Source organism: Equus przewalskii, chromosome 22, assembly GCF_037783145.1.
Source record: "Equus przewalskii isolate Varuska chromosome 22, EquPr2, whole genome shotgun sequence".
In the NCBI taxonomy this organism is placed as follows: Eukaryota; Metazoa; Chordata; class Mammalia; order Perissodactyla; family Equidae; genus Equus; species Equus przewalskii.
In genome coordinates, this window is record NC_091852.1 from 45,031,144 (window position 1) to 45,046,687 (window position 15,544).

The 15,544-nt window shown below is 43.1% G+C and overlaps 1 protein-coding gene across 4 annotated transcripts in view; it reads right to left on the reverse strand.

Moving 5' to 3' along the window:
* LINGO2 (leucine rich repeat and Ig domain containing 2) overlaps positions 1–5,746 on the reverse strand; it is a 1,108,854-nt gene extending 1,103,108 nt beyond the window's left edge. For 2 of the 4 annotated variants that reach the window (XM_070590583.1, XM_070590581.1), the window contains exon 1: positions 4,639–5,746. The gene's annotated coding sequence lies outside the window, so the exon portion shown is untranslated. Of the gene's footprint in view, positions 1–3,766; positions 3,972–4,638 lie in introns of those variants that run through there. The other 2 variants (XM_070590585.1, XM_070590582.1) reach the window with 1 other exon arrangement.
* Between the last annotated feature and the right edge of the window lie 9,798 nt (positions 5,747–15,544).

Consider the following 15,544-nt stretch of genomic DNA (forward strand, 5'->3'; position numbering starts at 1 on the left):
TTCCTCACCAAAAAAAAAATAAAGCTCAGATGCCCAGATAGACTTTTATGTCTCACATAATTTGTGCCATAGTAATAACTTTGAGAAAATCGTATCATATACATACATATTATTCTAAATTTTGCTTTCAAGACACTTGTTAATAGCTCCTCCAGTAAAAAAAGAAAAAAACTCTCTTATCAAAGGAATATCAAAATCCATGCTTTATCATGCAAGTTTTACAGGTATTCTTTAAATATGTTCCTCACTTACTTTTCTACAAAGTGTTACAATCCCTGACATTTACTTGGCACTGGAAAGTTTTGTTTTTCTTTTTCCAAAGCTTAAACCTAGGTGTGGTCAAAGTTTAAATATAAGAAGAGAGTGTATAGATATTAAATTTCCTCATTTTACAGAATTCAACACTGAGCCTTAGAAAATTAAGAGAGCTTTTCATAACTACACCAGTAGTGGTAAGAGAGAAGTAGAATGCAAGTCTTCTGACAGCAAATCCAGTGATTTTTCTACTTATTCATGCTGCCTCCCAGTGGCACTGAATTAGTTTCTCTTGGGAGATTTTTGAACACTAGATTTTCTCTCTGAGGACATTTAAGAACCATTTAGCAATTGTATTTGTTGAGTGACACTTAAAAAAATAGTTAGATTTACTAAAGACTTAGACGGAGTTAAAGATTTCCTAAAATGGACTAGTAATTTCTGAACAGGTAAACACTGACAAGTGTGGCTCAACTATTTGCTTACTATGAATACTTCAGATTTGATATGTTGGCCATTACGCACCTGGAGAGAGTATTAACTACACGGAAATACGTCACTCAAAGCACACATGCAGTCCATCCATCTCCAGTGACTACTTCCCATGCTTGTCTGCTCCCTGAAAACAGAAGCCAGTGGAGTTGCAACCAGACACAAGAGGCATCCACAATGGAAAAATAACGATCAACTGATGAGTTGTACTCTCTAAAGAAACAACCCCGCATTCTAGTGGGTTTCTTCTGTATAACATTTAAAAAGGAATGAAACAATCAATATTTTAAAATTACCTCCCATTTAAAAATAAACTATGGACTGATGATTGTAAAGTAACTATAAATTGGCATGGATTTCTTTCTGAAGGAAATATTTTAATCAAAAGAGAGAAAGAATGAAATCATGAAAGAAAGGAGGGAGGCAAGGACGGAGAGGAAGAAGGAAGGAAATAAACAAATAATAGAAAAAGATTTTTTAAAAAACATAACCAAAAAACGGTTGCTGAAAGAAGAAATCACAGAGGTACATGCAGTTAGAGGGGCAAACCTTTAGTCTGGAATTTAACCTGTCTCTTCTAATCTCCTTCATTTCCTTATCAAACATCTTTTTTAAGCTCAATTGATTTTCTCTCAGGAAATATGATCTTTCATGACTAAACAGTTCTTAAAGTTCTTAACACCAAAGTAGCCCCTAAACCATAAAGGGAAAGGGCTTGATGACATATCTTCTCATCAAAATCATAAATGGAGTACCCAGAGGTTGAGGGTTAGGACAAAGAGGAAAATATTCATGTAAATTCAGAAAAATGATTTTTTTTCAATCTAGCATCCTGCCTTATGGATAAAATGCAACCAAACTGGAGAATCAGGAACTGACAAGCCTTTTTGCATACAGTGACCTCCTCTCCTTGTATTACAGGAAAACATTTCCACCTAGAGTCCTTTCACAGAATATCTGGAGACCAAATGAAATCAACCATAATGACTACCAGAGCCAGATAATAATCATTTTTTAATTGAAGCATCAAGCCAATTAATTTGTGACAACATCCTATCACTTCTTCTTGACATGAAGTTTCAGAGGACTCAAATGGTTTTCAGGTCCATGGCATCCCGGGAACATTTCAATGTTTGGTCTCTTTTAAAATCACATTTATTAGAGAGAAAAAAATCTTTAGAGATGGCATCTTGAAACTGAATTTGAGATTACAAACCAGCCTCACTAGTTTCACTCAATTGTCAGGAAATATAATATCTCATATGCGTCAAATACACAGATTCTTAATAATAGAGCTTCCTCTGGTTCAGAGGTGTTTTTCAGAAAGAAAACTGAGCCCTGATATATTTGTCATGGTTAATTCAATTCAACAAATAAATAATTTATGTCTACATGTGCAGATAACTATATTTCGGTAAGTAACTATTATTTTGTCACAATAAAATTTCTAAAACTGTATTTTAAGAACATAAGTCATCTTTTCTGAGATTTCAGTAAGATACTTATTCTTGTCTTCTACACAGAGCTCTATCCAACGTAACACATGAACGACAAACTTCATATAAATCTTCCTTAAGATCATGCTATGTATTATTCTGGAATGAAAAACATCAGTAAATTGGCCTGTTTCCACTTCCATTAAATTACACTTATTATATAATAGTAACTTACATATTTACCTTAATCAAAAATAAGAGATGCCCTACACATAAATGATAACCAAAGCAGTTCAGTCATCATCAATAGGCGACCCATTCCATTTAAATTCTTAAGGTGAAATACCTGACAGTATCTCACAAAACATTTTACTGGTTCTCAGCAGGAAGTGCTTCATTGTTTTCTGTCTTACACTCTAACTGTATTGGAAGCAATGCACACCACTGGATGATGAGGATAGTACACTGGAGAGCATCTCTTAAAATGCTAACCACTGCTTCTCATTTCTGAAAATATCTTTTACTTTGTCAGTACGTGGCCCAATATTTCACAAAATGCTGGATCTCCGCTTTTATTCAGTATTCTTAGAATATTCCATGCCCCCTCATATTTTCTGTCTTCCTTCAGTATTATTCTGCAGGAGGTTTAATATCACAAGTCGTGTTTGTTAAGAGCCACCTTTAGAGGACTCTGAAATTGCATTAGTGAGTGTAAAATGACCACATATGGTATGCACAAACACAACACGGCGCACTGAAAAATACATACATTGCCAGCTGCCTGACAGACACGGTGTAATCACGCCAAGCACACACAATACCCGCTCTTTTTTTTTTTTTTTTTTTTTTTGGCTTAGACACAATCATGAAACATATTCAGCGCCCACCGTGCCCAAGGCGTACCTAGAAGAAATGATTTATGTTAGTGGCTTGAGCAAGGATTATGTCAAAGACAGTGTGAAATGTGAAATGAATCAGACTTCATCAAATGATCTGAACTCCAAGGCCATTTCCCAGCACCCCCGCCCCCCCAAGCTTAACTTCACCCTCCTTCCTCCCTTGATGTTCTGGCCATGACTTCCTTCTCATCCTTATCTCTCCCTCTCCAAGTCTTTCAGCAGCTTTGCTCTGTTCTCACAGCCAACCTCTTGGGAAAAGAAATCAGTAAAATGCTAGAGGGTGAGACTTCACCATCAGGTGAAAAGGAAAGGGGAGGAATAGAAGAGGGTGTGGTACTCTTTTCTCCACCACACCCCACCCCTGGAGTCGCGCACTCCAGTCCACTGCGGCTCAGGGGAGCACAGCGGGTCCCCTTGCTCACCTCGGAGCAGCCTGGCCCAAAGACCAGCCACCCGGCGCTCTCTGCAGAAAACTTCCCTTAAAGCAGGCAAATATTCAGGGGAGGCGGACGAAATCAGGGGTTAGTTCGAATATACATTCCACGGAGCTCCACGGAGCAAGACTGAAAGGCACCTTTCTGGACCCTACAGACCCGCACCCTCCACTCCCTCCCACCTTGGGTAGGTGGCTGAGAATTTACAGAGAATCTGGGGCGAGAGGAGAGTGGAGAAAGAGGACATTACCTGCCGGGACTGTCCTTAGGGCGCGGGCCAGGATCGCATCCCCGAAGTGGCTCTCGCTCAGGACGCCGCTTTCCGGAGCTCAGCCGGGATTCGGACCCGCGTGCCCGAAGCTCTGCGCGCAGCCGGGAGGCGCGCCGGGACTCCCGCTCCGGTCCCCCGCCCCAGCCGGGCTCGCCTCCCGCGGCCGCGCCCGCTCCGCCGCCCCGCGGGCGCGCTCGCTCCCCGCGCTCGCCCTCCGCCTCCCGGCGCCCCCACACCCACCGGCGCCGTGGCGCCCGCTGGGAGCCTCTAGCGGAGGCGAAGGGAAGCGCAGCCGACCCGCGGCGCCAGGGCTCCGACGCCCGCTGCAGCGAGCCAGCCAGGCGGCGGCGTGGGTTTCGCGCGCCCCTCAGTCGGCTGGCCGGAGGCCGCCGCCGCCCCCACCTGCCCACCTGCGCCGGGCTCACCTGCCGCCGCGTCCGAGCGGCGTTCGCCGGTGCCCACAGCGCTCTAGGGCAACGACGGGGTGGGTCTGCGGTGCTGATGGAAAAAAACCAAAAGACCTCTCCGGAAACACACACACAAATCCACGCTGTAAATCAGCCTGGACACACGACCCAGCTCGATACTTATTTCCAGTAGATTCCAAAAAGTGTAAAGGCAGGACACTCCCTTCGGCTTGCTGCCTCCCACCTGGGCACCGGCGGCACTGGCTACTCCCCGACCAGCCAGCCCGGAGCCTTTCGCGCAGGTTGTGCAACCGCGTGGCGACGCCCGGAGAGATCATCCTAACTTGGCTTAACCTCCCACCCCATCCCCGACATCGCTATTTTAAGTTATTCTTCTTTCTGGCAATGCAGGCAGTGGTCAGTCAGCAATTTGCTGACTCTTACCTTGAGACGCTGTTAATTCTCTTTCATGTCCTTAAAATCCAAAGCCAAGGATGCAACGCACGCAAGTCCAGAAGCTTTTCCTTGACTCCCCCAGCCTCAGCTCTGCCGGCTTTTCCTTCCAAAGAGATCAGGAGGGGATGGCGGCTTAGTAGCCCTCGCCCTGGGGGCGCCTCCAAATCTTCACGCCGGTGGATACAGAGACCGGGACAACCTTCCCGGCATCCGAAGCCCCCTCGGTCAACTTGGCTTTCTATTTAATTTTCTTCTTTAACCCCACAGGCCCGTCATCAATTCCCCGGCATCAGGCAGGAAAGAAGCGGATATTCTCAGTTGTGGCCGCTCCTCTCTCTTTCTCTTGACAGTACCCCCTCCTCCTTTTCGCCTCTTAATTTGGAAAATCTTTTACTCTCTGCTCGGATGAGGTGGGGGGCTGGGGGGACCAAGGAGGAGAGGTGCTGTAAGGAGAGCCACTCCGAGGCACAGCTTCAGAAACGCATCTCCCTGGGCAGCCCTTGGCGAAGGTCTCCGCGGAGGAAACTTTGAGGGGAGGCAGCCGGGCTTGGCGGGCGGCGGGCGCCAGGTGAGGAGGCTGCGAGGTGGCGGCTGAAGGAGGAGGGACACCAGGCAAGCGGCGGGCGGCGGGGTCCCGGCGGCCGGGCTCGGCGCGAGGGCTGCGCACACACGCGCACACACACACACACACACACACCCGCGCGCGCGCGCGCAGCCCCACGCGCACGCCCAGCCCCGCGCCCGCGGCCCCAGGCCACTGGCGAGCGAGAAGTCGGGAGGTGCCAGGAAGGGCAGGGGATCCAAGGATGCAGATGACTGGAAGACTCAGTCACTCCTCACTAGTTAGCAGATTGCTGCTGGAAGGCAGCTCCGCGCTGCAAGCCCTCAAGTCTGGCCGGCTGCCTCCTGGGTCCCTGTCCTCTCTGGCATCTCTGCTCTCTGGCTCTTTCCTCGAGGCCAGTTACTCTCCGGGCACCTTGCGTGGGGTCGCCGGACTAAACATTAACCCTGTCCCCATCTCCACCCTCCAGGGCTACCTCCACCTCTCCTATTGTAGAGCACTGAAGTGGCTGCAGCAGCTAGCAAGGAAGCTAAGGGGCTCCCCGAGGTCCTTCGAATAGAGGAGCCTCTGCATCGTTTCCTGGACACAATTCCCTCCCGCTCCCCCATTTCCTACCCACTCCCTCACGACATTTCCCCCAGGAGCTCCTGAAGCTCGCGTAGATCATTTTTGACAGGAACTGCCTAGGGATTTTCGACGCCTAGCTTTTCGTACTGGGCTCATTTGCTGTCTTCGCTTATATTGGGAACTGGACGGTAGCAGGTGAATCGCTCAGCAGGAGAAAGGGGAGGGATTAGGAGTCTGGAGACCCAGCCCCTTTAGCAGCCATTTCCAAGGTTTCGCGCCGGGAGTGGCTATCCAGGTGTCTGGCCAGCTCCTGTCCCAACTTCTTTCTCTTCCCTCGACAGCCTGGAGGGATCGCTGGGTGCCGCACAGCTCGGAGCCCCAGCCCGAGAGACTTGGCTCTCAGAAGCGCCCCAGGCTCATTCACAGCTCCCCAGGAAGGAGTCTCCCAGCAGGAGATTGTCTTACCCAGACAGGGCTGCTGGACTTGCTCACGGAAAGTTAACTTTTGCCCTCTGGGTTTTTTTTAAGCATCCTTCGCCTTTGTGCTCTGCGAGGTCGCTACACTCGCAGAGCGTTTCTCTGCTTTCCCAAGTGCTGGCCAGGCTGAGGATTGCTGCGGCTTTTTTTACTCCGGGACTTCGCGAATCTCTACAGCTTGGGACCTGCCAGAAGAAAACGCAAAGTTGCGCAGCGTATGGGTAGCGCGAGCTTCCTTTTCTCCCGCGCTGGGCGCGTCGTTCCGTCGCGGTCGCCATCCAGGTAGCTCCCTGGAACCAGGGGCTCTTGACTGGCTCTGGAAGTCTGCTTCAAGTTGAAAGGCGCTAGACCTTGTCCCGAAGATGGTAAATAAAAGCCGAACGTGGACTTGCCGCGGCGCAAAAGTGGAACAAGAGGATGATTTGGTGCAAAAGATGAAACTTGTGTTGATAGGAGCTCTAGCAGCACTACTCACAGCTCAGAAATCGATCCAGAGCTTTCGAAGGTGAGCGTTGATGCGCCCAGGGTCTGTGGACCCATAGCTACTGGGCGCCCATCTGAATTTCAGGGATGAACCTGCCTTGGATTCGATGTGCGCCTCCTCCGGAGGAAGCAGAGACCCAGAGGGACTGTCAGCTTTAGAGGGATGGATCGATCGAGGCTGCCCCTTGGAGCCAGGGCACCGCTGGCAACACCCTCCCGCTAACTTGCGTCTGTGCACAAGGCTACTCCCAGACCGGCGCCTAGGGAGTCGGAGCGCGGGTCCCGCCGCCCCGGCTTTCCTGCTGATGCTGTTAAGGGAAGAGCTTGAAGCTAAATCGCAGAGCCTGCGTGAAGAAGAGAATAATGAATTTGGTGGTGAGCTACTAAAAGATAAAGAAGCATTTCATTTCTGTGTGTATTAGTCTTCCAGGAGCGACATTTTAGGTTTAATATTCCAAGAGGTATCTCGGACACTGACTTTTTGCAGCGTTTCAAGTAGAGGATGTTCCCAGTATTCTTGAACGTGCTATAAATTTGTACATTGTCTACTTGTCACAGGGTTTGATGCTTCGAGTTCTGATTCTTATTCCTAATCAATTAGGAATAAGAACTGTTTCTGGTACTGAAGTGAAGTGGCCATAAGAATTATAATAAACTATTTCCAACAAAAGGCCATCTAACTTATAATTTTTGATTACATAAGCCTATGGATTAATAATAAATACTGCGTCAGACTATTAGACGAGAATTATGGAACTGTAAACAAGAGACTTGCTTGGTGAAAGAAAACTCAGAATTCAGAACTGACTCCTCTCCAAAAAGATTCTGGCTTGAAAGTCCTGTCCTGGTTGCTGTTGGTGTGCAGGCCACTGTCTGCTACTAATGGCTCTCTTTAAAGTAAATAAATGTAGGTCATTTACACATTTAATACTTGAAAGGTGTCTTACAGTTCTGAGGAATGTGATGGAAAGTCATATACCAGCCACAGAGGAGTCTTTTTCACTTACCTGGAGTTTTTGGCTTACAAGATGTATAGTCAGCAGTAGTAATCAGGGTTGTGATGTTCTTGACATTTAAGCACCCTCAAGAAAGTGAAAAAGCCTCTGGATTTATGGACCCTCTTCAAGAAGCATTCACTTCTCACTCCTCTTGAAAGAATGCAATTTCCTCAATGATTTTTGACTGTGGAAAAACCAAACTCACATTTGTTATTTGTTATACTAAAACAGGGGGAGGATTGGGATTACCCTTTTCCTTCCCACTTTTCACACTTTGCTGTCATGGGGAAAAACAGTTGACAATAAATAAGAGAAGCAAATCTCCAGGTCAGAGGATCCACCCCATTCCCTATGCTCTTACATCTGTCTACTTTAGCAGGAAGGAATTACTGAGATGCAAAGGGAGTGTTAGATGCAAGAGCCTTCCCACCCCCCTCCAGCAAATTAAAAGAACTACAGCATGGTTCTGGTGTTGTATAGTTCCCTCTATTCTTTGACAAGTGAAATTGAAGTTGGTAATGTGGTATTTCTTCCAATGCAGACTGTCTTGAACCTTTTATCTCTTGAGGATAATTGCTGTGTGTGTTTTCAGAACACTTTTTTCTTCCCTGGAAACAGCACTTAATCTATTTATGTATTGCTTTGTTGTAAATTAAAGTTACTCTTTGTTTACTGGTATGCCTTTCCCACTGCACTCTGAGCTCTGACAGCAAGGACGGTTGCTATTCCCCAATATCTGATCCAGAATCTATCACAGAATAGATGCATATAATAATGATGGTGATGATAATGAAAGCTACCATTTATTAAGTAACTACTCCGTGATGTATATGATTTATGTACATTTTCTCAGTTGATCCTCTTTGCAACCCACCGACCTAAATTCTATATCCTCAAATTATGGGGAAATTGATGCTTATGCAAATTTACCCAAGATCACAGAGCTATTTTGTCACAAATGAGTTGGGATTAGAATCTGTATCTGCCTAACTCTGAATGCTGCAGCACTGACCACTTTGCTCTATTTAGATAGCCAGGCACCACATTTTCCATTATTCAAGATTAAAGGGAATTTATATATATTTAATGCTGAATAAAGGAATATGTCAAATTTAGAATAAGTTCTTTAGCTCTTATGCAATCTAAACAACATCTTTTTAAGCGTAGGAACATTGGGACAAGGTAGTTCTCTTCTGTTAATGTGTGATATGGTCTTCCAGGCGTTATTACCATAAGAATGCCGCATGCTGGGTTGTAAGTTTCCTTGAAGGGAGGGGGATCAAGCTACCTTGAATTTATAGTTATAGAAAACTTTTCATTGTTTATTTCCATGTTGCTATCCTTATGTTAAAAAAAAGAAGTGAATGCTCTTATAAAGTTTCAGTTAAATAAGATGAATGAATTCTAAAGATCTGCTGTACAACATTGTGCCTATAGTTAACAATACTGTATTGTACACCTAAGAAGTTGTTAAGAGAATAGATCTCATGTTGAATGTTCTTACACCGATTAAAAAGTAAAAGTAAAAGCTGGGAACACAGAGGACTTGAATATAGAGTGGCAGATGAACGTGCCACAGAGATGTAGTTGTCATTTGCTGAGGCTCACATTACAGAACAGTTTTTTAAAGCTGGTATCAGTACAGTGCAGATACAGCGCGTCCATACCACGGGAGACTGTGCTGCTGCAGAAAAGAATGAGGAAGCTCTCTTCATACTGATACGGAAAGGTCTCCATGATATTTTTAGGTGAAAATAGCAAAGTGCAGGGAGAAAATACCAGAAATAATAAAAGTGGTTATGATTTGGAGATAAGTGGGCAGATGGTGTCAAAGGTTGAGGTAACACCTTTTATGTTCTTTTGATTTTTTTTTTTTTAAAGATTTTATTTTTTCCTTTTTCTCCCCAAAGCCCCCCCGGTACATAGTTGTGTATTCTTCGTTGTGGGTTCCTCTAGTTGTGGCATGTGGGACGCTGCCTCAGCGTGGTCTGACGAGCAGTGCCATGTCCGCGCCCAGGATTCGAACCGACGAAACACTGGGCCGCCTGCAGCGGAGCGCGCGAACTTAACCACTCGGCCACGGGGCCAGCCCCTGATTTTCGAACCATGTGAAAGTTTTACCTATCAAAAGAACAAAAGAGTGTTCTTGAGTGAATGCATGAAAAGAATATAGCAGATGCGTCTCCTCCGTGACTTAGAAAAAAGTTTTAAGACAAGTTGAGTTGGAAGGTGTTAAGGAACGTGGCCTGTGGTCCGTTGATTCATTCACTTCCCTTACCAGGGAGACACCTTGGGGGAAAGAGGCGAAAGGAAGGGTCTTAGTCAGCCCAGGCTGCCATAACAAAATACCACAGACCACGTGGCTTAAACAGCACAAATTTACTTTTCATGGTTCTGAAGTCTGAGAAGTCCAAGATCAAGGTGCCGGGTGATTGGGTTCCAGGGGAGAGCTCTCTTCCTGACTTGTACACTGCCATCTTCTCTGTACTCCTATGGCCTTTCCTTGGTAAGTACACATGAAGAAACAGAGCGAGAGAGAGGTCCCTTTTCTTATAAGGCCACTAATCCTATCATGAGGGCCCAAAGCTCGAGACCTCATCTAACCCTAATTACCTCCTGAATCCCTCATCTCCAAATACTATCACATTGAGAGTTAGAGACTCAACATATGAATTGGGGGGGGGGGGCCGGGGGGGGGGAGTCACAAACATTCATTCTATCAGAGGAAGTGACCAGTTGTCATCAACTTCCTCTGGATAAGTAGACGAAGTATATTTGCTAGGAAGGAGAGGTCTATCACTGAAGTGTCTTTAGCAGGATGTGGCTAGCTAAGGATAACCTACAATGAATAGAACCAAAGTCTATGAGGGATGGCTCCCTGGAGAATGTCGTGTAGGCTGTCTAACTCTGAGGTATCAAAGGAAGATATGTCATAATTTAAACACTGCCCACTGTGTGAGAAACCACGCACACCTCACCATCTAGTCTGGGCTAGAGTAAATTGTCTGTTGTGGGAAGGAAAGACCTGGAGAGCCATTCTTGATGCACCTCTTGTTTGTATCCTTGAAATTATTTAGTTTAGGTTGATACTGCTTAAGATCTCTGATTTGTGCCGAGCGGATTTGAAAAATCCAGTCCTGTGAATAGCTCAAAAAGTTGCTGGTTAATTCAAATTGTAACTAACCTTTACTGAACATCTTTTATGTACCAGGCACTATGTTAAGAGAACTAGATTTATTGATTCATTTAATATGGACAGCAAATCTATTAGATATTATTATCTTCATTTTAGAGATAAGAAAACAGGCACGGAGAGGTCAAGTGACCTTGCCACGGTCACACAGCTGATTAAGTGGTACAGGCAGAATTTGAACCTCGACTGTCTAAATTTGGAGCCCAGCTTCTTAACCTGCACCAGAAAGTCCTATATTAGCTGTAAGGCCTGTTAGAGCAGAACTTGGCTGTACTGTTCCTTGCAGATTCCCCGGACCATGAATAGTACATGACTCATGACTAGAAAAAACCGTGAACAGAGAAGGGAGATGTACAAATGGCAATAACATTAACCAAGTATCCCCCATGTTCAATGCACGTGTTAATTACATAAAATACATTATCTTATTTAATTTTCAGAGTCCCATGAATGAGGCAATATTACTATCATTCCACTAATGATCAATATTAAGCTTATTGTTTCATCAAAGCCTCACAGCCATTAAGTATAGTACCAGGACCCAGAACCTATTACTTTTAAGCCTTACACCTCACTGCCTTTAACTTAAACTGTTACTTTAAACTATAATGTTGTGTTTGCAACAAAGTCACTTGCTTAAAATTCAGTAACTGTTCTAGTTTTCAATTCAAAACACATGCTACCACAAAATAAACAGAAACTGAGCATGGACTTGGAATAGTTATCTCCCTTAGCAGTTGGAGTGTTTTGCTGAAGAAACTGCCTACTTGTCAGCGATTTACGGCTTGCTGTTTTCCTAAGATAAGAGGGAACCCTTGTGACTATTTTTGACATTTTTTTGGACAGGGAAGAAATCAGACAAGGTAATCTGGTCAGAAAAAAATATACTTTTGTTTTTATGACAAGTTTGGCCCTTTTTATTTCTTACTCAGAAGTGGTACTTGTTTTCAACTCTCAGTCTATCAGTTGGTATATTCATAAAACCACCATATAAAATTTTAAAATGGCATTCTCCATTGCACACTAGAAAAAGGAAACAACCAATAGGAAGCTTTTACTTTTACCTTAATTCAAATTTCCTTTTCCTTTAAATCCTAAACATAAAGCAGTGTTTAGCATGGACGTTGAAAGATGAGTTAGAGTTGTCACCTAGGGGCCAGTTTCGTGGGGCTTATATACCTGGCCAAGGAGTTTGAAATTCACCCTGATGATAATGGTCTTCTTATAAACCCTTTGTCTGTAGATTCATCCATCTCTGTGTAACGGTTAATCTGCAGATCCTGGAGTTAGACCCCTGGGTGTGAACTCTGGTTCTGAGACTTGCTAGTTGTGTGTACTCTTCCAAAGATGACCAAGTTTCCACAGGAGCCATAGGAGGTTCCTGTAAATCATTTTAGGGGACATTGGAAAAGGGGGAAAAGATCAGGAAGGAAAATTCTAAGAATTCTACCCAGAAGAAAACATTTAAGCAGAATCAATAGGACGACATGGTAGTCATCTGAATCCAAATAGGGAAGCAGAAACCCATGTGAAGTTTTCAAAAATGGGATTGAGGAAGGTAGGTGGTGGGAAAAGAGAGAGGAAGAAAGGGAGAGAGAGGTTGTTACCTTTAGGGTAACTGCAGACAGGTGCTTAAAGTTTAAGAACAGATATCTCCCAGGCCCTCAGATTGTGACTGCATTTGAATTAAGAGTAATTAAGTTAAAATGAAGCTATTAGGGTGGACCCTAATCCAGTTTGACTGGTGTCCTTATAAGATGAGGAGATTATGGCACACAGAGAGACATCAGGGGCTCATATGTACAAAAGAATAATGGCAAGATTGCAGCTCTCTGCAAGCCAAGGAAAGAGGTCTTAGAATAAACCTTGATCTTGGACTTTTAGCCTCCAGAACCATGAGAAAATACACTTCTATTGTTGAAGCTGCCCAGTCTGTGGTATTTTGTTATGGAAGCCCTAGCAAGCAAATACAGAAAGATCAACTAAGAGACGGGATTGGAGAAGTCAGCTTGAAGCCAGCTATTGATGGGACTTGCCAATTACACTTAGATTGCAAAAGCAACTTATTGCAAAAAGTTTGTAAAAATTATTGTAAAAAGCTTGGAGTAACATTAATAAGCTGATTCTCATGAAATCACTCTAGAGGAATAAGAATGAAGAAGGGCAGCCTGGCCCAGTTAGTAATTAAAGGTATGGCTTGAATTAGGGCAGTGAAAACGGTATGGAAAAAAGTGTAGAGATTCCAGAGAGATGAAGAAAGGAGAAATAGCAGAATTTAACGAGTGATCTCAGTTGAGTGGCAGTGGAGAGGGAGAAATATAGAACCAAATGATGGTGCCCTTTTCCAAGACAGGAAACAAAGCTGGGGATGGAAGGAAAGTTTTGTGGGTTTTTTTTTTTTTATTGTTTGTTCTGCTAGTGGGCAGTTAGAGATGATGATTTAATTGCAGTTAGGGTGACAAATATGAAAACGTCAAAACCACACATTAAGTAGCAGTGTAAGAAAACAATATATATGTCTTAAGGTAGTATGCAATCAAGTACAAAGTTTTGTTTAGAAAAAAATAGGTGCTATGAATATGGAGAAGTGAGATTTCCTAACTAGAAGATCAGAAAAAGATTCCTAAAGATTGAAGATGGTTTCTCAAGGATGTGGTATTTGACAATGTGAAATTGAATGGAAACATAGAAAAAATGAGTAAAGATAAAATGAACCAAGATATGGTGAGACTGTGACAAGGATGTTCATACACAGGAAGTAAAGCAGAGGTTGGACAATTAGTGAAAGAATATAGTTGGAAGTTGTTTTGCAACTAAATTTGCATGACAATGTAAAGAGTCTTCAATTCTGGGATGAATATGGAGATTATATTTTTCCTGACTGTACTGAGGATGCATAAGTTATTGTCCATGGGTCATATATTAGTAAGGGTCAGGTTCAATATTGAATAATGTCACGACTTAAACAATATAGTACCTTATTTCTCTTGCAGGAAAGAAATCTGGGAGAGAACAGTCCAGGGCTTATGTAGTGGCTCCATTGTGTCAAAGTCATAGGCCCTGTGTTGTTGTTCTACTCTGTGTAGTTTCCATTTTGAAGGTCATTTTGATTCAAGAAGTCAGCTGAAACCCCAGTCGTTGAATAGAGTAAGATGGAGGAAGGTGAAAATTTCAAGAGTGTACCACACTTGTCCCACACATACTTTGGCTAGCAAATATTCACTCAGACTTTAGTCACTTGGTCACCAGAACTATAAGGGAGACCAGCGGAAATGTTCTCTCTTAGCCATGTGGCAACATGCACAGCTGATAATGGAGATCGCTTATGGAGAGCTAAAGAGAAAACGAATGTTCAAATTAGAGGCTAACCATTGTCAGCCATGTCTATTTTTGGATATCTTCTAGTTACTGTACTTAAGTTTCTCTCTCTCTCTCTCTCTCTATATATATTACTTTTTGTAGTTTTTTTCCTAAATTTGTAAATGTTTGTCCTCACTAAAATTTGATCTTGCCTAACTAGTATCAGATATTAACATATTAGAATATTTTGGTTTTGCATACATGTAAGTAAAGAAAAAATAGATCTTGAAATATTTTCATGGATAAAGCATGATTAATATGAATAATACAATCTGAAGGCTAAAATAATGAAATCTTCATGTGACAATGCCATATGCAGTAAGTGATAATATTACAAAGTAGTGCAAAAGTAAGCTTTTGTCAACTTGAAAATTTATAGCTTCTGAAATATGCTAACCAATTTCTTTTTTCACATTCCTACATCCACAGAATTATATCTTTTAATAGAATGTAATTCTGAAGAAATTGTTGCTAAAATTCTATTCTAAAGCCAGTAACATAGCATAAAGCATCAATGAAAAATTTCCCCGTTAAATTGAATGTTGTATAACATGCCTCAACCCTCTGCCAGTTGATGTTGGGTTTTCTAAAGCTTTGCAAACATCAAGAAGACAAAGTATAGCTTCTATTCCAAGAAGTGTACTGACAGTAAGATGAATGCGAGTCTTTCTGAAAGAGTGCCAACTCTCAAGTGTTCTTAGTGGGGAGATAAAGCAACATAGTGATAGACTCAGTTGCTGACTGTGCTGACAAATTTCAAGAAAGCAATGACCCACTCGCCCAACACAGTGATATTTTGGAAGAGAAAAAGAACGCACGGTAAAATTTTAGTAAATGCATTTTGCTTATTTTTCTAGGATACAAGTTTTTAAAAAATCTCTTTAAATGAATGCTGAATAGCGTTTCTGTTATATAAACAATAGATATAGAGAAGGTAGCACTCATTTTAGCTTCATTGATCAGCCTGTTGATTTAACCCAAGTTGATCCCCAATATCCTGGAGACCATTTATTTTTCTTTGTTTCTTACTATACTTCAAATTCTTGAATTACGTGAATCACAGTCTTTAGTGGTAGATGACCCTATTACCAAAAAGATTATGAATTACTTTTTCTTTCCTCCATCAAAATAATAATAAGAAGAAAACTTGTCCTCTCTAACAGTACTCAGGTAATTTCCAGCAAGAACTGTTTATAAGAAGTGAGAGAGAGAGAGTAATGGTTGACTTCGTGAACTATGAAACAATCCAAATTA